This window comes from Humulus lupulus, chromosome 9 (assembly GCF_963169125.1).
Source record: "Humulus lupulus chromosome 9, drHumLupu1.1, whole genome shotgun sequence".
Lineage (NCBI taxonomy): Eukaryota > Viridiplantae > Streptophyta > Magnoliopsida > Rosales > Cannabaceae > Humulus > Humulus lupulus.
This window is the reverse complement of record NC_084801.1, coordinates 27,477,825-27,505,628: the sequence shown is the minus strand read 5'-3', so window position 1 is coordinate 27,505,628 and position 27,804 is coordinate 27,477,825. Positions and strand designations below refer to the sequence as shown.

At 39.1% G+C, this 27,804-nt stretch overlaps 1 pseudogene; it reads left to right on the top strand.

The window, feature by feature from the left end:
* Positions 1-18,488: 18,488 nt before the first annotated feature.
* LOC133799550 (berberine bridge enzyme-like 26) lies at positions 18,489-24,899 on the top strand (annotated as a pseudogene).
* Positions 24,900-27,804: the final 2,905 nt, after the last annotated feature.

The following is a 27,804-nucleotide window of genomic DNA, read 5'->3' as shown; positions in this document are numbered from 1 at the left end:
AGCTGCTACTCGAAGTTAAGCTTGCTTTCGCCTTTCATTGACTAGGTCCAAAGACTCCATCAATAATTGGTTATTAGTGCTCTGGTCGTATGTTAGCCTTCTATGTGATGGTGGATTTTGCTCAACAGGCAACATGGCCTCAAACCCATAGGCCAAGGAAAATGGCATATGGCCTATTGCTGTCCGGTGGGATTAACTATACGACCAGAGTACTTCTGGTAATTGTTCTGGCCACACCCCTTTTGCTTCTTCGAGCCTTTTCTTTAGTGTGTCCTTCAGAGTCTTGTTGATGACCTCAACTTTTCCATTTTCCTGTGGATGAGCTACCAACAAAAAACTTTTTATAATTCCATGTCTTTCGCATAAATCAGTGAAAAGATCACTGTCAAATTGTGTGCCATTATCTAAGACAATTTTCCTTGGCAACCCATACCGACATATATGTTCTTGACAAAAAAATCCAATAATTTTTTGGTCCTCATTGTTGCTAGTGGCTTAGCTTCGCCCACTTTGTAAAGTAGTCAAAAACAACTACTGCATACTTGACATTCCCTTTTCCTACAGGTAAAGACTCGATCAGATCAATCCCCCATACTTCGAATGGCCATGGGCTTGGCATCTGTTTAAGCTCATTTGGGGCTGCTCGCGGTATCTTGGAGAATCTCTGCTACTTGTCACATTTTCTAACGAAATCCATAGAGTCCTCATTCATGGTAGGCCATAAATACCCTTGTCTTAAGATCTTTTCTGACAAACTCTGCCATGCAGCATGATCTCCATAGAAGCCTTCGTGGACCTCTTGTATCAGTTCCTTGGATTTCTCCTTAGAAACACACCATAACAAGGGCATTAAGTATCCTCTTCTATAAAAAAATGTGTCGACCAGAATAAATCGAGCCGATTGTCTTTGAAGCATCCTCGCCATGTTTCTTTTCGCTGGGGCGTCATCAACATGTCTGTAGCTTGAATCAATAGTGAGGATTCTTATATTTGAATGCTCGGTGCCAACAAATGTTCAACTAGTACTATGCTCAAGGCATCAACATCTTTTGCACTTGCTAACTTTGCTAAGGCATCAACATTTGAATTCTGATCACAAGGCACTTGTTGGAGAGTATACTTTTCAAATTGTGTCAATAAGTCCTTTGCTTTGTTCAAATAAGCAACCATCCTGAGATACCTAGCATGATACTCTCCCATAATTTGATAAACTACTAGCTGGGAGTCGCTATATATTTCTAGTGACTTTATATGCATGTCCTTAGCTAGTCTTAATACTGCGAGCAGAGCTTCGTACTTGGCTTCATTGTTGGACGCTGTAAAGTAGAATCAGATTGCACAGTGGAACCGATGTCCTTCGAGTGTGATTAAAATCAAATCTGCTTATGCATTATGCTCATTGGAAGAGCCGTCTATGAACAACTTCCAAGAAGGAGCTTGATGTTAACTTTCAGTTTCTTCAGGTGAATTCTGCGATGAAATCTGCTAGAGCTTGTTCTTTCACAGTTGCTCGTAGAGAATAAGAAATTTTGAATTGCCCTAGTTCAACTGTCCATTTTAATAACCGACCAGCGGCTTCTGGTTTCTATAAGACTTGTCGTAATTGATGGCGGTGAGTACCACGTTGGGGTGAACTTGAAAGTAGGGTCGCAACTATCTAGAGGCCTGAATCAAGCAATAGGCAAACTTTTCAATGGGTGGATACCGTAATTCTGCCCCTACTAGCCTCTTGCTTACATAGTATACTGCTTTCTGAATGTTGTCTTCTTCTCTGATTAGAACAACACTAGCAGCATACTCTTTGATTGCCAAGTAGATGAACAAAGTTTCTTTTTCGACTGGTTTGGGCAAGATTGGTGGTTGCGACATGTGGGATTTTTAACACCTGAAAGGATTACTCGCACTCTTCTGTCCATTCAAACTTCTTGTTACCCCTGAGTAGATTAAAAAATGGAGCACACTTGTCCGTTGACTTGGATATGAATCTACTCAGGGCGAAAATCCTTCCAGTTAGGCTTTGGACATTTTTAATCTTGGCATGAGATTGCATCTCGATCAGTTCCTGAATTTTTTTGGAATTAGTTTCGATTCCTTGTGAGTTTACTATGAATCCCAAAAAATTTCCTGATCCAACACCAAAGAAACACTTGAGAGGGTTCAACTTCATCTGATATTTGTTCATGATGTTGAAGCATTCTTGCAGGTCCTTGATGTGTTCTTCAGCCTTCTTTGACATAACCAGCATGTCATCGACATATACTTCCATGTTAACGCTGATAAACTCTTTGAACATATGGTTGCCCAGTCGCTGGTAAGTCGCAACAATGTTTTTCAAACAGAAGGACATTACTTTATAATAGTAAATTCCTGTATCTCTTCGAAAGATAGTGTGATGCTCATCAGGTGGATGCACACTGATTTGATTGTATCGAGAGTATGCATCCATGAATGATAAAATTTCATACCCTGATGTAGCATCGACCAGATGGTCAATTCTTGGAACTGGGAAACAATCCTTTGGGCATGCTTTATTAAGGTCTGTGAAATCCACACACAACCTCCACTTTCCATTCAGCTTGGGAACCAGTACGAGATTAGGACCCAAGATGGATAAAACGCTACCCTTATGAATTCATTTTCCTTCAACTTCTCGACTTCTTCTTTTAGGGCCTTCGATCTGTCATTGTCGAGCAGCCTTTTTTTTTGTTGCACAGGTGGAAAGTTTTTGTTTATTCTTAAGACAGGGCTGATCATTGTTGGGTCTATCCCAACCATATATTTATGCGACCAGGAAAACACCTCCTGGTGCTCTTTAAAAAATTCCACCAGATTTTTTTGTTGTTGTCTCTAAGTTTTTACCGACTTTCACAACCCTGGTCAAATCTGCTTCTTCTAATTGGACATCCTCGAGGTCTTCCATGGGTCCAACGTTCTCTTCAAAATCCCCAAAGCGAGGATCTAAATCCCTATCCTCACTTCGGGAACACCCTATTTGGTGACCTGTTCACCTGATTGGGCTTGTATTTCATTTGTCACCAGCAACCTTTTCCTGGCTTTTTCTCCCGATCCGCCTCTTTTTTCTTTTGTGATCGAGGAGTTATAACATTCCTGTGCTTCTTCTGGTTTCCCAAAATGCATCCAATTCCTGCGTTAGTTGGAAACTTCATGGATAAATGCCATAATGAGGTCACTGCTCGTAGATCGACGAGGATGGACCTTCCAATAACAGCATTATATGCAGAAGGACAATCAACTACTATGAAAGTAGTGAGTAATGTCATGTTCGCAGGTGCATCCCCTACGATGACTGGAAGACTGATCGAGCCAGTCGGTGCGAGCCCTTCGTCGGAAAAACCATAAATTGTTTGGTTGCATGGTTCCAAATATTGCACTGACAATTTCATCTTTTCTAGTGAAGATTTATAAAAAATGTTGACTGAGCTTCCTGTATCCACCAACAATCGCTTGACCATCATGTTGGTGATCTGAACATCCATGACCAGAGGATCTGACTGGGGAAATCAAACATGCTGAGCGTCTAGCTCGAAGAAAGTTATTGATTCTTCCTCTGTTTGAGCTTTTTTGGGAGTTTGCTCCTCGATGTTCAGCATTTCAATATCCTGATCATGACGTAAGGTTCTAGCATACTTTTCTCTTGCCTTCCCACTATCACCTGCTATGTGTGGTCCTCTGCAGATGGTAAGCAATGTACCATTAATTGGAGCTGGTTGTAAAGGAGGTGAGTGTTGGCGTATAGGTGCCTGCTTGTTGCCCCCTTGAGCCTCTTGCTGTGAACCTCCAGTCGCTTGCACATACCTCCTCAGATGTCCTTGTCTGATAAGGAACTCAATTTCATCCTTGAGCTAGTTGCACTCGTTGGTGTTGTGGCCATAGTCATTATTAAAACGACAAAACTTGGTAGTATCTCTCTTGGATATATCTTTCCTTATTGGGGCCGGTCACCTAAAGGGAACAGTAGTGTGACTGGCTTGGTATACCTCCGCTCTGCTATTGACTATGGCTGTGTAATTGGTGAACCTCAGCTTGTATCTATTCTGTTTCGGGCGCTTGTTATCAGACATTGTCGGTCGTGGTTTGCCCTTTTTCCCCATTCTTCCTATTATTTTTACCGTTGCCATTGGTTCTCCAAGATCCATTGGTGGCTTTTGTGGGATCTTCTTTCGGGCCCTAGTCATATGTAGAAGACTTTCCTTCATTGGCAATGGCCTCCTCGAGCTTGATATACCTGTCTGCTCGATCCGGAAATTCCTGTGTGCTCTTGATTCCATTTTTTCATAAACTGTTCCAAAGGGATGAGTGGCGCCACACCCAAGCAGTGAGATCCATCATCTTTTCCTCATCCCCAACCGTCTTAGCCCCAGCAGCTGCTTGCATGAATCGTTGAATGTACCCCTTCAGGGTCTCTCCTTCTTTTTGGCGTATTTCAACTAGTTGATTGGCCTCGGTCGGATGTACTCGACCAGCATAGAATTGTCCATAAAACTCCTTTATGAACATTTCTCATGAAACTATACTAGCCGGAGGGAAATTGAAAAACCACTCCTGAGCAGTTCCAGATAAATGTGCCGAAAAAATTCTATATCTGACACCTTTTGGATGTCCATCTGTATCTTGAATTTGTTAATGTGAGATACAGGATCTTCCAATCCAGTGAATTTAGGCTAGACTCGCATTTTGAATTTTCTTGGAGTCTTAGCCACGACAATTCTATGCAAGAATGGAGTGCCATTTCTCTGATCAAATTCTATATAGGATGTCCTGTTCCCAACCGGCTGCTGGACGACCTGATTTAAAGCATCTAACTGGGCGTGTACAACATCTGGTACTGCTGGAGCGATCGGTGCTGGGGGGAAATACTCGTCGTGCATTTCCCATAGATCATGGAGAACATCCCTCAAATCTTCTTCCCTTCACCTTTGCTTGCTCACACTTAGTCGGTCAAAGACATTGGGCTGTTTAGGTTACCCCCAAACACTCTGGCTTATTGGTTGATTCTCCATTGGTGGAGGGTTCTATCCTTCACCCCTCTCCTCTTGCCATCGACCACTATTCTTCCTACCAGAATCCGCCTCATTATAATCACGGTCATCTCTAAATTGTGACCTATGACGATGCAACCTGCTGTTCTCACTATTTCCCTCTCTTCCTGCTGGAACGTCCCGATAGATAGGTGGAGGCCTGCGTTAGATGGTAGGTCCCTTGGCATTATTATGTTGTGGGGGACCCCTGACCACAGAGTCTGACTCCACCTGCCTTCTGCCTGCCGAAGGATGTTTTCCTCTGGTCGGGGGGTTTTCTTCCTCAGCCATCTGGTGTCTAGGGCTTCTAGGATGTTGTTCGGCCCTACTCTGCCTTTGCTGCTTGGTGTTATTTCGACCAACATGAAAGGATGATTGCTACTTAGGAACCTGGAACGACCTCTCCTGTTGAGCAGTAGGGGGTTGCTCTGGCCCCTTAGGATTCATTGGTTGTGGCGGATTGTGGTGATGCTGGGGATGTTCTGAATGTGGATTTTGTTGTGGGTGAGTATTAGGTGGCCAATCCAGTTGGGAGGTAGGTGTAGGCTATCCTCGTGCCAAATGAATGGCTGCCTCCAAGGCCACAATGGCATCCCTTTGTCGGCGGTCCATGTCAGCTTGCCTCTCATTCATTTCTTGGTTCTGTCGATCAATCTCCCTTTGCTGCAGCGCCATTGTTTCAGCCACATTTTCTTGATTAGCTCTCAAATTAGCTCATTCCTCTTGCCTTAAAGTTTCAGGATCCATCTCCTCCTCTTCCAATTCCACCTGTGGTTCATCCTCAGATACACCTTGTGGAGGAGGTTGAGTTGGCACATTCCTAGAGGTTTGCCCAGTTTTCCTAGTTATTTTCGACATTTGATCTTCTTGGAGGTCTTGAGTTCAACTCTCAATGAAAGCACCAAAATGTTGACCCTCGATTCAGTCAACGACAAAAAGTCAAATAAAACGACAGAAATTAGATGAATTCAAGTAAAGAAGATAAATGATACAAGGATTTATAGTGGTCGGCCCCAAGTGATAGTAATGAACTATGTCCACTTAGTGTGCTTATTAATGTAATGAAAGCCTGTGATCAGTAAACAAGAGTTTACCAAGTTTCACAAGCTCAGTAATAGATACAAAGAATAGCGTGAGAACAATGATTTTCACTCTCAGTCTCTAAAGCCCCCTCTCATGAGCCCTTTGAGTCCTATTTATAGGCTCATGGATCTCCTTATGGGTTGATGAGCCTTGATTACATTTAATACAAACGTATCTGAATAATAATGGAAATTATAATTATTTCATAAATGCAAGATCAAATATCCTCAGAAAATATATGATATACTATGACCAGTCCTGGTCGCCTATGAAATATGCCTTCTGCTGTACAAAATCTCCTCTGGTCGATGGTCGACCAGAACATAACCATCCAAACAATCATGCGTATCCCCCGTGCGTCCTAATCTTGCCACGTCATCAAGTGAATCATTTTTGGGTAAGCACATGTCTTTATGCTCCGAAAGTACGTATTAGATCATGCACATTTGTTGAGTTATGAATACCTAGAATTGGATCAAGATTTTTCTTATGAGGATAAACTTGTTCAGATCTTAGACAAAAAAGACAAAGTCTTACGGAACAAGACCATTGCTTTAGTGAAAGTGCTGTGGAGAAACTGTTAGGGTTTTATGCCCTAATTAAAACCCAATTACTTTATAATCTCACATATTATCAATAAACGAATAGAAATCATTTTTTCACTTGGTCAATCACTTTGCTCACATGTTTTATTTTGAAGAATATTTGTTTAATAAAAACTTCTATTAAATCTCGAGCATATAGCTAATTGTATTTATAGTGACATAATCACAGTGGAATATAAATATGATTATATGTTCAAAATAAGTTAGTCCTAAGATTAGCCAGTGCATGAGATTTACACTAACTTGCTAATCTACGATATGATCTACTTACACATTGTAGTGTTATGTTCTTTCCAGAACATTAGCAAAGTAGATAAGATCGGATGTATTTGTTACATAGGACATGACCAATATTGACATATGATAGAATACGTAAACATACCGTTATTATCTATTCTAGTCATATCATACAGTTGATCATAGGTTAATTCAATCTCAATTCTAAGTGGTTAGTATTCTAACTGATTATATTATTTGAGTTCTTTGATTTGTTCATTACCAGCTTACCCTATGGACTAGCCCATACATACATCTCAGGAACTCGGTAGTATAATTGAGTAGGAGTGTTAATCATAGATATGAACATCTATAGCTTCTGATGAAGAAGTGAAACGATGGTTTCCTTTTAGTTTGGTTCAAGGTGTTAAATGACAAAGATCTCAATTTAGTAATTAATATTAGTTTATTGAAATATCATTTACAAGGAACTAAGTGTTTTAAGGATAAAATACAATGAGGTGTAAAACGGTATTTTAGTCTAATCTCATTGTAGACCGTCTATAGAGGATTGAGTGACAATTATGTTTGTAACAATGGATAAATAATAGCGTACCTATATTTGTTATAAAGCGTTCTATGAATTCAAGGGTGCAATTCCGAGTCTTTAGTGGAGTCACAAGGAATTAATAGGTTATTAAATTTATTTGTTAGATTTATGATAACTTATTGGAGCTTGATTTCATAGGCCCATGGTCCCCACTGTACCTTGGATAAAATCATCTAGATAGTCTCAATTAATTGATTTAATTATCAATTAGAATTATCAAAGTTGACCAGGTCAATTTTGGATAGTTTCATAGAGTTATATAATTTTGAGAAGAAAAGATAAATTAGGGTAGATTTATTAATTAAGATAAATTTGTATCTAAATTAATAAATAAATTTAAATCAAGGTTCAAATTATAAATAATTAATTTGATAAAGGATTTAAATAATTATTTAATTAATTAAATCAATAGAAAATAATACAAGCCTTGATTTTAAGTTCAATGGACTTATAATCAAATGGGAAATTTTATGGGCCTAAAGCCCATGATAATTTTGAACTAGGGATATTAATTGGCTATTATTTTATTGATTTTTTAATTAAATAAATAACCTAATTGATTTTATAAAAGGAATGTTAAGTGAGAGTTGAAATCAGACGACAGACACTAGTTTTCTGATAGGTTTTAGATTCCATCTAAACACAAGACCTTTTCTAAGCCTTTTTGTTCTTTATTCTTCTTCTCTCTATATCTATCTCATGTGTTTAGAATTTCCCACTCTAGTCTGGGTGATTCCAAGGAGACTTTGGAAGACTGTGAAGAAATTGAAGATCTGTTCAGTTTCTTGGTAATACTCTGCGACAGAAAGGATACAAGGGTTAGAGAAACTGAAGGAATGACTCTATTATTCAGCTGCGTATAATGTAAGTATTCTTATCATTATTTCTCTTTGAATTCAATTTTAGAAACATGATCTAGGTTATCTCATATTAATTTGTTTAATATTAGATCTACATTAAAATAAATAAAGATCCTATATAAGTTTTCCCAACAGAAACAACAAAGTAGAGGAGGCAACTTGGGAGCTTGAGTCATATATGCGGGATTGGCATCCCGAACTATTCATGTGAATTTCGAGGACGAAATTTTCTAATAAGTCTTGGTGTCTTGATTAGTGTAACAGGAGCGCAATAGCTTATTTAATTGTATTATTACTTGATTATTCATGATATATGTGTATCATTACTTTATTGCTTGAGTTATGTTATGATATGACAAGATATGCATGTTTAGGTGTATTACATATGCATATTTGTATGCATGTTCTGGTTAACAAAGGGCATATTTGTAATTTTGGCCAATTAAGGGCATAAATGTAATTACGTGTGTGTTGTGGCTGAGACCATATTATTATGTAGTCATATTTGCGATATTGGGCTCGAGGCAGTCCTAGTGAGCAGATTAGCGGAATAGTCACAACGAGATCAAATACCCAGCTCGGGGTGAGCCTGGGGGTATTTTGGGAACGTAGTGTGTATTCAAGGTTAATTAAATGGGGATTTATAGGACTACTTGAGGAAATAACGGGAATGTGGCAAATGATGGGTTTACCCTTGGAGGCATTAAAAGGATAAGAGTTGACCTAGAGGCTTTTTTGTCATTTTGGTGCCAAGGGATAAACTTAGTTAGGCTCTAGAAATCAATAGAACCTTGAAGAAGCAATGAAATAGAAGGAACTCGGCTCTCTCTCTTTCTTTATCTCGTGTATCCCTCTCTCTCTAAGGCTAGGGAGGCTTTGGAATTTTTAAAAAAATCTCTGAAATTTGAGGCTGGGAATTGGGAGTCAAAGCTAAGAGCATGATATGGGACATCTGAGGATCGAAATTATCATTGAGGTAAGGTTTTAAACCTTGTTATGTTAAATTTCTCATAGGTTTTTGACATTCTTAAGAATGTTAGTCAACTTCTAATTCTTGATGTTTGTGTTGTATTGGGTGCATTTCAATATTTGTTTAAGGTAAGGAGGGGTTGTATTACTGATATGTTTCTAGGCTTAGGCTTGTTAATGGGTAGGAATTGTGTTTGGAAAGGTTCTAGCTTGGGGAAAACACAGGAAAAGATGGGAAAAAACTGGGTCTGCGGGGTTGTGCAGCACCGCTGTTCTTGAGTGCAGCGGTCCGCATGAACTCAGAGGCCTAAGGTGATTCACCGTGACACTAGGTAGGGTGCACTGCGATGTGTGTCCATGGAAATGTTTACGTTTACTCTCTAACTTGTAGAGGGCCGCAACGCCTCTGAGGAGGGTTGCGATTCAAATAGAGAATGTGGGCCAATTAGGGTTATTAGGCCTGGGAACTCAAACTTAAGGGCTTGGGAAGGATTCTATTACCCGATATAGTAGAATTCGAGGTCCCAGAGGCTAGTATATTATTTTGAAGCTTTTCATTGGTTTAGGTTGTGATGGTTATTTACTATTACGTTGTGACTAGGTTTTACAGCTAAGGATCGGGATTAGGGATCGTGCTCGGGATCACCTTGTACTGTTAACTAGGGACTCAAGGTAAGAAAATTGTTTGTGCCCGTAAAGCAGGGCATGGCCCTATTATTTGTGCTTGTATTATGCTTCTTGTTATTTATAGATGGTTGCAAATACTGTGTTATGCATGTGATGTGATTGAATAGTGAGGGCGGAGATCGGAAAGGGCTGGAATCGACAATAAGCATGTTGAATGCAGGCCGCCATGGCATGACCATCTAAGGATGTTGTACTCACATGCTTGATTAGGATCGTGAAATTGGTGCTTGGTAATGCACCTTCATCAGCTTAGGTTGCTGTTGTGAATTGTCTGTTGTCTTTGTTTAATTATGCACTTGTTGAAATGAATTGTTATATGCTATGCTAGGAAAGATTTCTTGCTTGACCTTGGCTCACAGGTGCTTTATGGTGTAGGTAAGTGCAAGGGAAAGTTCGACCAAGAAAGAGTTGGAGGGCATGGAGTGGTGCGTACATGTTTGGCCTACCTGGCCACCACAGTTGGGATAATTTTGAGGAACGCCAAGTAAATGTTTGATTTTGTTGCCCAAGTCAATTGTGTAATGACTTTTGAGTTGTAAAATATGTTTTAAACAATGTTTTAGGATCCCAATGTAAATCTTTTACGATCTTAATTAATATCTAAACCTTTTATATTAAAGTTTCAGTAAATGAGTCTTTACTTTAATTTAGTCATAGTTTTGAGTCTAACTCCTCGATTAGCGAGTCAAATGCACATTTTAAAATCGCACGACAACGACTCTAGGGTAGTAGGGTGTTGCATGGATAGTGTGTTGTATTAAAATGTGTAACATATTTGAGAGTTACAACTTCAGTAACAAATTTGTGACTCTGAAATATTGCCCATTATTGTTTAGATTTGTTGTTACACAATTTTGATTTGAATTTCTCTAAGCCATAAGTGAAATGCTTCTTGGAGACTTGTTTTAACCCCAATAATATGTTTGGGGGTTACAAAATCAATTGGGAGTTATTTGGAACTGTTTAGAATATTGCACAAAAAATATGTGCTAAATATGGGTTGTGGCCGCGACCACTAGTGTTCCTGGCCGCGACAATTGGAACAGAGGCTCACGGCCGCGACTAGTAATTACTCTGGCTGCGACCAATGACACTGATAGCCAGTGCCATTTTCTTATTTCCTTTTTGAATGGTTCCAAAAGCTCATGTAACTCTCAAAACTCCTTTTTACACTACTACAAAAAAGGACAATTGTGTCAGTCAAACACATCAGTCAACGCAGTTGACTAACGATGTTGACCAAAAATTAGCATTTGTGACAGTTGGGCACTGCCACAAATGAGGGGGCAATTGCGTCATTACATACATTGACGCTGTTTAATGGGGCCGTTTGCGTCATTGGCCCACTGGTGCAAATAGGCCGTTAACGGCGTCAGTGGCCCACTGACGGTAAGGGGACGTTTGCGTCAGTGGGGCACTGAATTGGTCCCAGGAAAATGATGGAACCAGGAAAATGATGGTCCTGAGCTTAGTCAAAGAGAGTGGTAGGGAATACCCTAAACCTATAATCATGCTCCACATTGAGTAACTCCATCTGATCCTCGACATTTCTAATGTGTCGCATTGGGTTTTCCTTCCAAGTGTCTGTTGGAAGTTTCGGGGTCTTGTACTATGGTGGTAGTTGAGAAGCTTGGATCTTAGCACGGAAGGGACTCCCACTTCTATGAGCCAGCTTGATATCGGAAGGTTTCTTTGTCAAGCCCTGAACAACCGTGGTGAGTGCATCTATCTGTACCTGCACTGCTGGTGGGATCGCTGCTCCAGGTGGGGTAGACATCCCCGACTCCCCCTCCTGAGTGTTGTTCCTCCTGTTGACGATTTCCCTCAGATCCTGAGGTTGTGCATCTTTCTTGAGCCTATCGAACATGGTATTGGTATTGTTCATTGATTACTTTCCTTCACGAGAATGAGGGAGTAGGGGTGGTAGGTCCGTCTTGCTCTTGCTAGTGCGATCCTACCCCCGAGCCTCTCACATGACTTTGAGACTTTGAGCGACCATTTCCCTCTTGTCACATTTATCAGATGTCTAATCTTCCTACCCTGTGTCGTTTCGTCTGTCCTCCTGGTAGGGGGCCTTCGGGTCAGTAACACTCTTACTCCGAGGGGAAGTGTTATTCTTCATAGTCATGGAGGAGGCAGTCTTGGACTACACCTCTTCATCCTGTCTCTAGGAAAGTTGCTCTGAGAGTGTTCTTGGGGTTTGAATCCTCCCTTGGGACTCCCTATTATTACTGTCTTGCATCCTTGCTGCTTTGGCCTGACCTCCCTCTTCGCCTGTGCAACAACTTCAGCATTAGCTATGGCTAACTGGGTAGCTGCCTCCAGGGCCACAGCAGCCTCCTGGTGCCTCCGATTAGCTTCCTACTCCCACTGGATCATCCTCTGGACCTTCTCATCCATCTTCCGTCGTGGCCATTCCATAGTCGCCCTCTGGAGTGTAATTTCTAAAGCAAAGGCCTCCTACCTCTCCAGAAATTGCATCATATCCTCCAGGTGAGCATCTTGTGGATTTTTCGCATCAGGTTGATCTCCAACCTTCACCTGAGATTCATTAATGTGATCAATGGAATCCTAAGTGGCGAAATCCCTGGGAGCCATCTTCTTTGTCTAATTGGGTTTTGGAGGCATCATAAAACTGATGAAAGTGTGTTTCTTGATTTCGTACTCTCAATGAAAGCACCAAAATATTGACCTGTGATGTTGGCCAACGGTCGTATGTATAGTATATGACACCTTTTGAACGAAATGAATATAATATAAGACATAGTACAAATATCTTAAATAAACACACATAAATTTTATAGTGGCTCAGCCCTCTTTTGATGAACAATAATAACCTAGTCTACTTAATCTTTGGTATAGAATCACTCGATAGACAATTACACGGATGAACTGAAGTATTCACTCGTCAACAATTTTCCCAGAGTTTCTCCCCATAAAATATCCATCTAAAAATCGATCCAAAACCCACCTCCTTGACTAAAGCTCTGGGTCCTTTAGAGTTTGGGTGCTAGGCCTGATGACCCTCCGGGTGCTAGGCCTGCTGATCTTATTGGAGTTAGGCCTGTTGACCTTTCGGGTGCTAGGCCTGTTGATCTTCTGGGTGCTAGGCCTGATGACCTTATGGGTGCTAGGCCTGTTGATTTCAGCTTAAATGAGCATGAACTTTATCCAGTAAAGTGTATTTGGGAGTTTAGGCCGACCAACCTATGAAGAATAGGGTGGGCCAACCACCCCATGCAGTTCTTGAGCATGCCAGGCTGACCACCCCTACAGGCCCAGGGCCAGGTCAACCACCCCTAGGGGGTTTTGGCCTGGTTGGCTTCCTTATAGGTCCTAGACCTATCCTTTTTTGCTCATCGGTCTTTTCTCAATACTTTGTCATTTTTCCATGACTTGTGATGCCATGTGCCGCTTTCTCATTCCCCACGTCATCTTGAATTTTTAGGGATAACATTTCATTAAGTGGGACCATTGCCGACACAAATTTAACATTTGTCGGTGCAACAAAACACACTGACAAAAGTCGGTCCTACAATTATATTAATCATGTGGACTTTTGTTGGCGTATTTCACATAACGTTCCAGCAAAAGTCCCAATGACAATTATAACATGGGACTTTTGCCGATGTGCTAGGTGAAATGCACCGAAAAAAAGTTCTTTCCACGTGGATTTTGAATTAGACACAGCCAGAATTTTCCCGCTCGACTTTTTGCGGTACGTTTCAGAATCACGCGGGCAAAATTCACTTTCGACATCACAAAAATATGCCGGGAAAAGTCCTTTTACATGTTAAAAGTATATCCATATTTTTTTATTTATTTTAAGATAATTTTTTTAAAAAGTTACAAATTTCTAGGCACAATAATTGAAACATTTATTATTTCTAAACTACAAAATAATAATTGAAATGCTTAACGTACTAATACGTTCGGTTGTTGTATCGAATGACAACGAAAGATACACTATCAACAAACTATATTAACTATTAGTACTGCTTAACATTTTGAATATTTACTATTTAAGTTTTAATCGAACTATTTATTATGCCCATGATTAATAATAAATTCTAAATATATCAAAAAAATGTTGAAATTGGATGACATACAATAATATTTACATATCACAATAGTTTATCTACTTACACAATGAATACCATTACTATTAATTGTTGTTAATTATAATAAAACGCAAGTGGTATGATCAAATATTCATTTATTCCTCAAAAAATGAATAATTAGTTAACGTTCCAACATACTATCAATACAATTTTATTTATCAAAATTGAAACATACATATATATTATTAAAAGAACAATACTCATGAGTAACACTAATAATGCTCAGTCAGACCAAGATTGTATATATTCATAAACTTTGTGTAATCAAACAGTTTATTAGACCTATGATAACAATTTTTTTTTAAATATACGATAACTGTATGGTTAGATAAGCTTAATCGACAATGATCACAGCACTCACAACTACAAAAAAGGCTTTTTAGGGCTCGCGGGGCGCAAGTCCTCTATTTGAGAACCTTAAAAACTTAGTATTTTAGGGCTCGCACCGCGTGCCCTAAAAGAATGTTTTTAGGGCTCCTGATGCGTGCTATAAAAGAATGTCAGCGTGTCCTAAAAGTTCTTACTGAGTGCCTTGAAGTAAGGTTTTTAGGGCTTTCTTCGCGTGCCTGTAAAAGTTATATTTTTAATTTAAAAAAAATTATTTATTTTTATTTCAAATTAAAAATCATGATTTGAATGAAACATTTATATACAAATCCGAAAAATTATAGACTAAAATAACAAAACTTATACAGAGTATTTACAAATCTAATAACATAAATTTTGGAACAAATATAACACTACTACTTGACTCAAAAATCATATAGCCTTGTCTATTAAAATAATCGTCTTGACCTTAAAAAATATATAACTAGGTTTACAAAGTAAATAATTAACTACTCAAAATAGAATCCTTTACTCTAATAAAAATTACAAATAAAATAAAACTCTAAATTCATTGTCAAACAACATATCTTTCTTCTTCATGTCCTTGTACTCACCCTCGTCACCAATAGTTTTTCCAAAGTAAGGATTGACCGCTATGAATTTCTTTCTAAAATCATCCCTGAAACATGAAAAATCACATTATAATACACCAAACATGAAAAATTATAACTAGATTTTTATTATAGTGTAAATAAATATGTTCACTCACAATTTTTACACAACTCTCTTGCTACCAATGTCTCAGTCCAAGTGTGACAACATATTCATTGCTATATCATTTATAGGAGTATTGTAATTTAAATTTTGAAGAGAAAACATTGAAGTATAAAAGTAAATCAAACAGAAAATCAGACAACATACCCCCTAATTTTCTAGCCTAGCCATCTGTCACAATAAACACGAACAATTCAAACAAATCAAACAACACACATATTTTCATCCATATATCACCGCAACACACAAAATTCTCAGAACCTACTTCACTAATACATGCAAGTTTTCATCCTCTCGTTATCACCGTAGCACACAAAATTCTCATAACCTACTTCACTACGGATGAATATCTAAGATATCCAAACTCCACTAAAGTTATACAATTTATATTAAAAATAAAAAAAATCAAATACAGCATACCTCTCACAAGCCAACTACTAATCAAATGCTTTCAGACCAATCGAAATATTAACCTACACATTAATATCAACATTATATTTAATTTTGTAAAATTTCACATAAATATAATTTAAATAATAAATCATGTATTTACTTTTTGACACATTCTCATCAACCCAATAATAAAATATCTACAAATATTGTTTTAATGGCAACTTTTCAAAACCTAAATAAAACTTTTAATTTTTTTTGTTAATTAGTGTCATGTTTTAATGAGAAAATAAACTAATAAAAACTACTTTTTTTTAAAGAATAATCATATATATCTATCATATATTATTAGAATTACACTAATCAAAAAATAAAAATAATAATAATAACTCATAGTATAACGAAAAAGATTATAATTAGTTGAAAAAATAAGTAAAATGCAATTACTATCTATTATAAAAATAAAGATTTAATGAATGTGTTACATATTTACATAACTATCTATATTATATATACAATTACTATAATTTTCAGATTTTTACAAATAAAAAATTAAAAATTATCCCCACATAATAGTTCAAAACTATGAAATATTTAGTCTGAAATTGGTAATGTTATCCTAAAAACATAAAACATAATATACATAATATACCAAAAATAAAATTCAATACATTATACATAATTTAAATAGAACATTTAAATATAAATAATTTTTAATTAAAAAATGTTTAATAAAAAAAAATACCAGACCGACGACACCACCTGAGCCCAACCCCTGCCGCCATCGCCCACCACTTGACTTGCCATCCCTGCTTCCATCTTCCACCACCCAACCCCTAGCCATCCCTGAGCCCAGCTCAGCTATCGTCGACCCCCACCTTAGCCCACACCCTACGCCGTCGACCACCACCCGACCCCCAGCCCAGGCCCAAGCCCCTTAGCCGTCGACCCAACCCAGCCCTCCCTGCCAAAGCCCGTGCGCCATCGACCTAGCCCCCGAGCCCTGCTCCTGCGCCATCAACCACTACCTGACTCCCGAGCCCCGCCCCTCCCTGCCCGAGCCCGTCCATGCACCGTCGACCCACACCCAGCCCAATCCAGCCCCGAGCCCCTCCTCGCACAGTCAACCAAACCCCATAGCCCCCTGCTGCCGTCGACCCAGCCCCTAGCCCCCTGCTGCCATCAACCCAGACCCAGCCCCATTCTCCTCTTCTTTTTCTTTGTGTTTTTTAGATCTGAAAAACTAATAAACCCTAAACTACTTAATTCTAGCTTAAAGCCCCAAATAATTAATTATGTATATTATGATAGAAATATTTTTATAGTCATTTATTTATCAATAAGATGTGTTGGTGAAATGGTAAATGCTTAACTTGACTTATATGGTGAGGGTTTGAAACTTAGTAACTCCATATATATTGTTTCTAAAAAAAATCAAATAAAACTTTTAGGACACGCATTAGATTTTAGGGCTGTCAAGGAGGAGTTTGTTAAAAAAAAATCAAACTTTTAGGACACGCATCAGTTTTTAGGGCTCGCCGAGCCCTAAAAGAATTCTGTGCGAGCCTTAAAAAGTCTAGGAGCTGTTTTTAGGACTCCCATCTAGGTGAGTGCCCTAAAAAAATATCCTAAAAGGGTGTCTTTGTAGTAGTGACTTTAGTCTTAATAGTTGATAATTACAAAGTTCATTAGCATTATATTTATTCTTAGAACAATCTAAATACATTCTACCGTTTATTAGATGTTAAATACTCATCAATTTATGAATGATACTATGTAAAACTTTTATCACTTAAAAAAATTAAAAAATTGTGTATTTATATTATGTAATACTTTTGTCGGCGCAATTGAGTAATGCACCGGCAAAAGAACCACCGTCAAAACTCAGTAAGATAAAAAACACATTTGTTAGTGCAATAATGCCTTATGCGCCGACAAACACTATGTTGTAATTGCGCCGTCAAAAATAAATTTTACCAGCATAGATTAACACCGACAAAATGGCCATTTTTGGCTGGCGCAATTCTGAAAAGTGCCGGAAAAAACCAACTATCTTGTAGTGAATATTGATATGTGATGTTTTTCTCTGAATCTTTAATAATGCTACTATGGGTTAAGTTAAAGAGTGATACTAAAATTTATATTGTTGAATTGATTGGTGGATAGGTGAGGTAAAGTAATTTTGATTGGATTGGTGATCAATAGATGACAAAGTGTGAAAATTTTACAAGTGGTATAAGTAAAGAGGGAACAAGAGATAGTAAGAAATAACACATTTCAAACATGTAAAAGAATCCATCAAAAATAAAAAACATGTAAAAGAACTTTTTATAGAAAAAAAAAAAAAGGCGCGCAAAACACATCTAAAACGACTCAATGAGAAATAAACAAATAGAAATGCATAAGGGAAAAATAAAAAACTCATTTCTTATATTTATATATAATAACATAGATACATTGCTTCTGTAAAATGTTTACTATATTTTCTTCAGATTTGGTTTTGGAAAATAATTTTTTTCAAAAGATGTGTTTGGAAGGAAAAGAAAAAGCATGTCATGACAATCAAACCACCGACAATATCATATTGATTACACAAGAGTCGTTCCAATCTTGAACAACTCTTGGAATTTTTTTGGATGAATAAATTCTTATTTAAACTATCCAATGACTTGCAAGCAACCAAACTTTCTACTCACCTCAATATTTAATTTATCTAATCTGGTGTTGGATAATAATATTAAAAGAAAACGGTACTGTATAACAAGGTAGTACTCTATCATGATGCATAGTACTAAAAATTATCATCTATGGCAGTAGTCACAGTACTATATTCTCTTCTTCTTCTTCTTCTTCATTCATGTTATTCCTTGGCCAACTCAATTACAATAGCAGAAACCTTCACCCAATGTGTCTCAATCAATTCTGAGCTTTCTGTTCCAGTCGTTACTGTAAAGAACAGAACAGAGAAGAAAGTAAGAGAGATATTTAAGATGAAAGCTCTCAGAAAATTGAATGAATTGACCTGAGAGAGAAACCTCTTATTTATAACCAAACAATTACAAGAAAGAGAGAAACAGAAAAGTAGTTAGCCAAGAGGCCTTAACAGAAAATATAACCGAAATATATCAAGGCCTAAACTAACTAAAGGACTATAAACAGAGGTTATTTAACAGCCCCCCTCAAACTGAGTGGCCTGGGAAGGACAGTCAGTTTGGCACACAAGGTCGAGAACTGAGCCACTAGCAAATGTTTAGTAAGTATGTCTGCGACTTGGTGTTCCGAAGGAACATATTGCACACTGATTTCCTTGCGATTTACCATATCACGGATGAAGTGGAAATCGATTTCGATGTGTTTTGTGCGGGCATGGAAGATAGGATTTAAGGCCAAGTGAGCTGCAGACATATTATCACACCAAACAACTGGAGTGGAGGCTATACGCAGCTGCAAATCAGTGAACAAGTGTTTGTACCAGGTGAGTTCTGCAGCAACATTTGCAAGGGCACGATATTCAGACTCGGTGCTACTCCGAGAGATCACTTTCTGCTTGGCCGAGGACCATGAGACGATGCTATCACCCAAGAAAACGCAGTAGCCACCAGTGCTACGTCTGTCATCGGGGTTGGACGCCCAGTCCGCATCCGTGAAGGCAGTGAGATGAAGCTTCGTAGCAGCGGTAAAGGTGATGCCGTGAGACTGAGTGCCTCGAAGATAACGTAAGATGCGTTTTACTGCTTGCCAGTGAGAAGTAGTGGGTGCGTGCATAAATTGGCAGGCACGATTAACAGCATAAGCGATGTCCGGGCGGGTCATAGTGACATACTGAAGAGAGCCAATGACACGCCTGTACTCAGAGGGGTCGTCGAGTAAAATTCCATCATTTTGAGAGAGAGGTTTCCCAACCATTCCAGGGGTAGGGGCTGGCTTAGTATCAAGCATGTCAGTCATGGATAATATGTCATGAACATATTTCTGTTGGCAAAGGTGTAACTGATTGGATGCCCGAGTGACTTCTATTCCCAAAAAGTAGTGAAGCTGACCGAGATCACGAATAGCAAACTGATTGTGTAAAGCTTTCACAATGTTCTCAAGTTTAGTAGAATCACTGCCAGTGATGATCAAGTCATCCACATAAACAAGTATGAAGATGGCATAGGAAGGTCGATGCAAAATGAACAAGGAAGGGTCAGCTTTGGAGCAGGAAAAACCCCAGCTGGACAGAGCTTGACTGAGCTTAGCAAACCAGGCACGTGGCGCCTGCTTGAGACCATAAAGAGCCTTGGATAATTTGCAGACATAATGTGGCTGGGTAGAGCTGACAAATCCGGGTGGTTGAGACATATACACAGTTTCTGAAAGATCACCGTTGAGGAAAGCATTGTGAACATCGATTTGCCGAAGAGACCAGCCGTTGGAGAGAGCCAAAGTGAGCATAACACGCACTGTCCCTGGTTTAACAACCGGGGAAAACATGTTGAAATAATCAACCCCTGCTGTTTGTGTAAAACCCCGAGCAACCAGCCGTGCTTTATAGCGGTCTATTGAACGATCCGGCTTGTATTTCAACTTGAAGAGCCATTTACAATCAATAATATTGGTGGTAGGAGGACAAGGAACAAGCTGCCAGGTGGAGTTATGATGAAGAGCATGAAGCTCAAGTTCCATGGCAGCTTTCCAATGAGGTATGCTCAAGGCTTGTGTGAAGGTGCGGGGGGGCTTGTGAAGATCAGGAGCCTTTTTTACCACAAGAGCTCGAGGTTTGTGGATGCCACACTTCGCACGAGTCAACATTGGATGAGTGTTGGCTACGGATGGGACTTGAACAATATCAGTAAGAGAATGTGATGTTGGTGCAGCCATGGGAACCTGCAAAACATTATCAGTAGAGACCTGATCTAAAACAACAGCATTAGTATCAACAACATTAGTATCAACAACATTCTGCACAGTAGTAGTAGTGGGAACTTGATCTGAAGTAAGAGGGAAAGAGGGGGGTAAGGAAGAGGAGAAAGAGGGAGAAGTGGAAGGGGTAGGATGAGAGATATGAAGAGAGTGAGGGGGAGAGAATTGTATAAGAGCTGGAGTAGGAACATAGATAGATTTGACCGCAGAAGGACATGGATTTGTAAATGAGGGAAAAGAGGCCTCATCAAAAACGACATGACGAGTGGTGTATATGCGGCGAGAGGAAGGATCTAGACAAAGATAGCCTTTATGAGATGTACTATAACCCAAAAAAATACAAGGGGAAGACCGAAATTGGAGTTTGTGTTTGTTATACGGGCGAAGACACGGGAAACACAAGCAACCAAAAGTACGAAACAGAGAGTAGTCAGGAGATTTGGAGTATAGGACTTGAAATGGAGATTTAAAATGGAGGAGTTTGGTGGGTAGGCGATTAATGATATAGGTTGCTGCTCTAAAGGCATATAGCCAATAACGAAGAGGAAGGGATGCATGAGCTAGCATAGCAAGACCAGTCTCAACGACATGGCGATGCTTGCGTTCGACGCGACCATTTTGGACTGAGGTATGGGGACAAGAGAAACGGTGACTAATGCCACAAGAGTGAAGAAAGGGAAGAAAGCTTTTAAACTCACCGCCATTATCGGACTGAAGTTCTTTTATGGTGGTATTAAACTGATTTTCTGCTAACAATTTGAATTGTTTAAATGCTGAGATTGTTTGATCTTTACTTGACAGTGGATAAATCCATGTGAAGCGAGAGAAATCATCAAGGAAAAGAACAAAGTATTTAGAGCCATCAATAGCAGTGATAGGGGAAGGTCCCCATAAATCGGTATGAACCAATTGTAATGGTTTTGTGGCATGAGAATTAGAGTTAGCAAAGGGGAGTCGATGGCTTTTGGCCAATTGACAAGATGTGCAAACATGATTTTTATTATATTGAAAGGGTTTATTACATTGATGTAGAACAATATTAACAATAGTAGAATTTACATGACCAAGCCTAGCATGCCAAATAGCAGCTGGAGTCTGAGTAACATTTGAAAAGGAAAGACTGGAAGGAACAGGAAAATCTGATGAAGGAATAGTAGAGTGATAGGCACGAACACTAGAAGAAGAACCAGAAGTGCGCAAGGCTGAAGCAACTTGAAAAGTATAGAGACCGCGATCAAGGTAGCCTTGATGGAGCAATTTCTTCGAAGAGAGATCCTTGATGTTATAATGATTGGAATAAAATTCAATAAAGACATGGTTATCCAAGCAAAATTTAGACACAGAAAGAAGATTGGAAGTTAGTTTAGGAACAAGATAAACATTGTTCAATTGAAAAGATGAATAAGAGGACTTTAGATGAGAATGACCAATTGAAGAAATTGAAAGGGAATTACCATTACCGACTGTCACAGAGTCGGTACCAGAGTAAGTGGAAGATTGATCAAGAGCATTGGAAGAGGGTGTGAGATGGTGGGATGCTCCAGAATCAAGTAACCAAGTGTCGTCGGCAACTGTGTTGGAACTTGCGATCATTGCTGAGGCACCAGAAGAGGAAGCCGACGAGGGAACTGCGGAGGAAGGTGAAGGCAGATTTGGATCAAACCGCCTGTAGCAGCTGAAAGCACCATGGCCTGGGCGGAGACACAGTTGGCATATGATTCTTGGCCCGGAGTGATTCGATCTAGGGGGACCTCGAGAGCCAGAGTTAGGGGGAGGAGGATGGACAGAACCCCTGCCTTGAGAGTTGCGATACCATGGTTGAGACTGAATTTGAGAGTGCTTGTAAGCCACATTACCAGAAATAGAGGTAGATTCATCAACAGAATTCTGGTTCTCCAAGCGGGTTTCATGAGCAAGGAGAAGACTTGTAGCTTGCTCGAAAGTAATGCTCTTGGACTTAGAGGTAACAGACACCACAAAGGAGTTATAGTCAGCTCCAAGACCTGCAAGAAGATACAAGACTTGGTCTTTTTCCGAGACCTTTTCAGAGCAGGCAGCCAATTGATCAGCAAGATTCTTAATCTTGAGGATATATTCGAGCATGGGAGTGCCGCCTTTCTTGAGAGTTTGTAGCTGGAGACGTAATTGCAGGAGACGAGCATTAGAGGTGGAGGAATAGATCTGTTGAAGGGCAGTCCAGGCGGCTGCACTAGTAGAATGCCCAACAATTTGGGCCATAATTTCATGAGTGAGAGAAGAGAAGATCCAACTAAGAATCAGACGATCCTTCTTTCTCCAAGTGAAAAATGCAGGATTGAGAGTGGTAGAGCCAACAAGAAACTTCTCAGGAGCAACATTAGAGCCATCCAGATAATCCTCGATGTCGTTAGCGTAAATAACGTTCTCCATTTGAGCATTCCAAAGGAGGAAATTGGTTCGGTCAAGCTTCACTGGGAGGGCGTGGTTTAGGGCTTGAGATAAGGCAATGAAATGTTGCTGCTGTGGAGTGAGGGCAGAAAAGGAAGTGCCATCTTCGTGGATAGTAGAATCGGTAGTCGCCATTGGAGAGAATGAACACAAGGGTAGGACCGTGGAGGCCTGATACCATGTAAAGAACAGAACAGAGAAGAAAGTAAGAGAGATATTTAAGATGAAAGCTCTCAGAAAATTGAATGAATTGACCTGAGAGAGAAACCTCTTATTTATAACCAAACAATTACAAGAAAGAGAGAAACAGAAAAGTAGTTAGCCAAGAGGCCTTAACAGAAAATATAACCGAAATATATCAAGGCCTAAACTAACTAAAGGACTATAAACAAAGGTTATTTAACAGTTACAACCCTCTTCACTCCAGAAAATGCATCATTCACTTCAGTTCTACAATCTTCAGCGACGAATCTAAGGTTCTTGAAGCCTTCAGTTCCAAAACCAGAGTTCATTTTTACCCCCTTACATGATTCCCAAGTCGAAGCATCTGTAGTACGCTCAAAAAACTAGGGTTACATCTGAGAGTTCGTAGTGGAGGCCATGACTATGAAGGTGTCTCTTACGTATCCGAAATAGAAATACCTTTCATTGTTATAAACCTTGTTAACCTTCGACTTGTCAATGTTGACATCATCGATAACTCGGCATGGATTCAAGCCGGCGCCACTAACGAAGATGTTTCCTACAGAATCGCCCAAAAAAGCAAAGCCCATGGCTTTGCAGCTGGAATTTGTACCAGTTTAGGCATTGGTGGCCACATAACAGGAGGAGCTTATGGTGCCATGATGAGAAAATATGGTCTTGCAGCTGACAATGTTATCGATGCTAAAATGGTCGATGCTCATGGAATAATTCTCGATAGAGAAGCCATGGGAGAAGATTTGTTTTGGGCAATCAAAGGTGGTGCAGGAGGAAGCTTCGGCATCATTCTTTGGTGGAAGATTAAACTTGTACCGGTTCCTGAAATTGTTACAGTTTTTAGAGTTAACAAAGTATTGGCACAAGGCGCTATAGAGCTTCTCTATAAGTGGCAAAGTGTTATGACAAAGCTTGATGTAAACCTCTTCATCAATATCATCATGCAAGTAGTGAATGTCAGTAATCAAAGAACTGTTGTCAATACTTATAATGCTCTATTCCTAGGAGGAGCTGATAGACTCCTTCAAGTTATGAAAAAGGGTTTTCCTGAACTGGGATTGACTCGAAAAGATTGTGTTGAAACGAGTTGGGTTCAATCTGTGCTTTACGTAGGAGGTTACCAAAGTGGAACACCCCTTGAAGTTTTGCTGCAAGGCACATCAACATTCCGAACTAACTTCAAAGCCAAATCTGATTTTGTGAAAGTTCCCATACCCGAAAAGGGACTGCAGGGCTTATGGAAAAGGATGTTGGAAGAAGACAATGCAGTGACGATTTGGACTCCATTTGGGGGAATGATGAGTAAGATTTCAGAATCTGAAACTCCTTATCCTCACAGAAAAGGAATATTGTTCTTGAGTCAGTACTTAACATCATGGGGAGATGATGAAAAAGACCCCAAAAGGCACTTGGATTGGATTAGGGAGTTGTATGACTATATGACTCCTTATGTTTCCAACTCTCCTAGACAAGCTTATGTCAACTATAGAGATCTTGATTTGAGGATTAACAAGAACAAGTACACAAGTTTTACTGAGGCAAGTGTTTGGGGTAACAAGTATTACAAGAACAACTTCTACAGATTGGCAAGAGTGAAAAGCGAAGTAGATTCTGATAACTTTTTTAGGCACGAACAGAGCATTCCACCCATCTCAGTTAGTCTTAACGAATATTTAAAACAAAAATATTAGGTGAAATCTTTAATATTATTGATAAGTTATTGCAATTATTTTGCTTTCTTTTCTATTTTCTCTTGTATCTTTATCAACTATCATCTCATGTACGTTAGTCTAGTTAGATGATATCTCACTTTTGTTTGAAGAAAATAAAGAGAAAGTTGAAGCACTTTCACTATGTTACCAGTAGTGGTATATGCCTACTTGAAATTCTTCGTTTGTTTTTTTCCCCCACAATTCTGGATATAACCAATCAATTCAAAACAATACTGGCATTTTTTTATCACCATTCAGTTTCATTCGGTCTTGCTAACTATATACACTGGTTTCAAAATCATAATGGCAAACATTCCAAGATCTTTTGTTTTTTTTAATTTGACAAGCAATGTAATTCACTAATACTCCTTCAAGTGTCAAGCTCAACTGTTAGAAATCTATCTAACAAATAGACTAATCTAAATAATTGATGGTCAAACAAATAAAATATTTGGTTAAGAGTATAAACGAAATCAATTAATCAAGAATATATAAACAGAGGAACAATGAAAGAACAACACAGAAGTTATCCTGGTTCCGGTCCTAGAGATCAATATGATCCCTGACCATACTCCAGCTGAGCTTCATCAACTCGAATCCAATAATAATAATCTGAACTTGTACAAAACACAACCGACAGAATCTCTCAAGCGCACAGCACTCAGAACAGAAGAACAATCTTAGTTCTTCAACCAAACCCCGAGTACACCCTCAGCCCTTAATCTCAAAGAACTGAAAAACTCTCTCTAACAAGCTTTCCTAATCTCTGTCTCTCTCTTACTCTTGAATTGATTACAAGTCATTGAACAAAAAGAGCTAAAGCTATTTATAGACTATAGCTGAAGCAAGAAACGTTATAACAGATTTACCCAACTAAATGCTTTTGGTCAATGAGGTAGTTAAAACCGTTGATCTTAAAGAGGATCAATCACCACAAATTCCACCTTGATCCTTTAAAGATTAAGAGTTTTAACTAAGAATGATCTTCGAAGATGATGAAGAGCTCAAAAAATTTCAGCAATCTCTAATTTTCAGCAAGTTGAGACAATGTTTCAACTTGGTGAGAGTTAGAACCTTAGTTCCCATGTCTGCAGGGTTCTCACTAGTGTGAACTTTCTCCTGTTCGAGTATTTTGCCTTCAATCTTCTCTCTTATCCAGTATAGCCTGATGTCAATATGTTTACTCTTCTCATGGTAAACAGGATTTTTACACAAATGAATTGATGATTGGCTGTCCGAGTAGATTGTTCCTTTTTCCTTCAATAGTTTCAACTCTTGGAGAATTCCTTGAATCCAAATTGCTTCTTTAAAAGCTTCAGTTGTGGCCATAAATTCGGATTCTATTGTAGACAAAGCTACCACTTGTTGCTGTTGTGATTTCCAGCTTATGCAACTCTTGTTTAGGTCAAAAACATAAGTTGTAGTAGACCTTCTGTTGTCCCTGTTAGAGGCATAGTCAGCATCTACATAACCATTTAGGGAAACTTTTCCAGGGTCCCTTTCATATATCAAGCCATACTTGGACGTTCCCTTCAGATATCTTATCAGCCATTTTAAAGCTTTCCAGTGCTCGGGACCAGGATTTGACATGTATCTGCTCAAAACACTTAAAGAGTGTGCAATATCTAGTCTTGTGCTAACCATGATGTACATCAGGCATCCAACAGCTACAGCATAGGGAACCTTCTCCATTTCCTTCCTCTCAGTTTCAGTTTTAGGACATTGTTCATTGGACAGCTTAAAGTGTCCAGCTAATGGTACTGCAGTAGCCTTAGAAGTATCCAAGTTGAACCTTTTTATCACCTTAGCAATGTAGCTGCTCTGATTGAGAATCAATTTCCCTTCATTCTTGTTTCGTAGAACCTCTATGCCTAGAATTTTCCTCACTGGTCTAAGGTCCTTCATTTCAAACTCAAACTTGAGTTTATCTTTAATAAATTTGATCTTTGTCTTGTCTCTGCTGATGATCATCATGTCATCAACATACAATAACAGGAAAACAATACTTGTTGTTTCCAAATCCTTATAGTATAAGCAAGAATCAAATTTAGACCTTACAAAACCAATCCCTTGAGCAAATAAGTTGAACCTCTTGTTCCATTGTCTTGGAGATTGCTTCAATCCATATAAAGATCTCTTGAGCAAGCATACCATTTCTGTTTTGTTGTTTTCCACCTGAAAACCAGGTGGTTGCTCCATGTAGATTTCTTCCTCAAGGAAACCGTTCAAGAAAGCAGTTTTAACATCTAATTGCTCAACTTCAAGGCTCTGATGTGCAGCAATAGCAAGCATCATCCTAATGGTTTTGTATTTCACCACAGGAGAGAATATATCAGTGTAATCTATTCCCTCAACTTGTGTGAACCCTTTTGCTACCAGCCTGGCCTTGTATCTAGGTGGTTCCTTTTCTGTCATGCCTTCTTTTATTCTAAAAATCCATCTGCATGATACCACTTTCTGTCCATGAGGCCTTGGTACTATTATCCATGTCTTGTTCTTCTTCAAGGAGTCCATTTCTTCTTCCATAGCAGCTAACCATTTCTTCCCTGACTTGCTCGCCATAGCTTCCTCATAGGTGGTTGGTTCTGGTATTTCTTCAGGTTGGAGAGTAGCTAGAGCATAGGCTATTAGATCAGCTTCAGCATATCTTTTTGGTGGCCTTATTTCTCTTCTAGTTCTGTCTCGAGCCAACTGGTAGTCTTCCAACTCAGTTTGATCTGACTGAACCATTTCTTGTTGTTCCACCTCAGTTTCAGGTCCTTGAACTGGTTCTTCAGCATCAGTTTCGTCAGTGTGAGCAGGAGCTTGGTCATTTGTTGTTGTAGTTCCAAACTCTGTTTCAAATTCAGTCAGGTCTTTTCTGCCTTTGTTGTTTCCTGCAAAA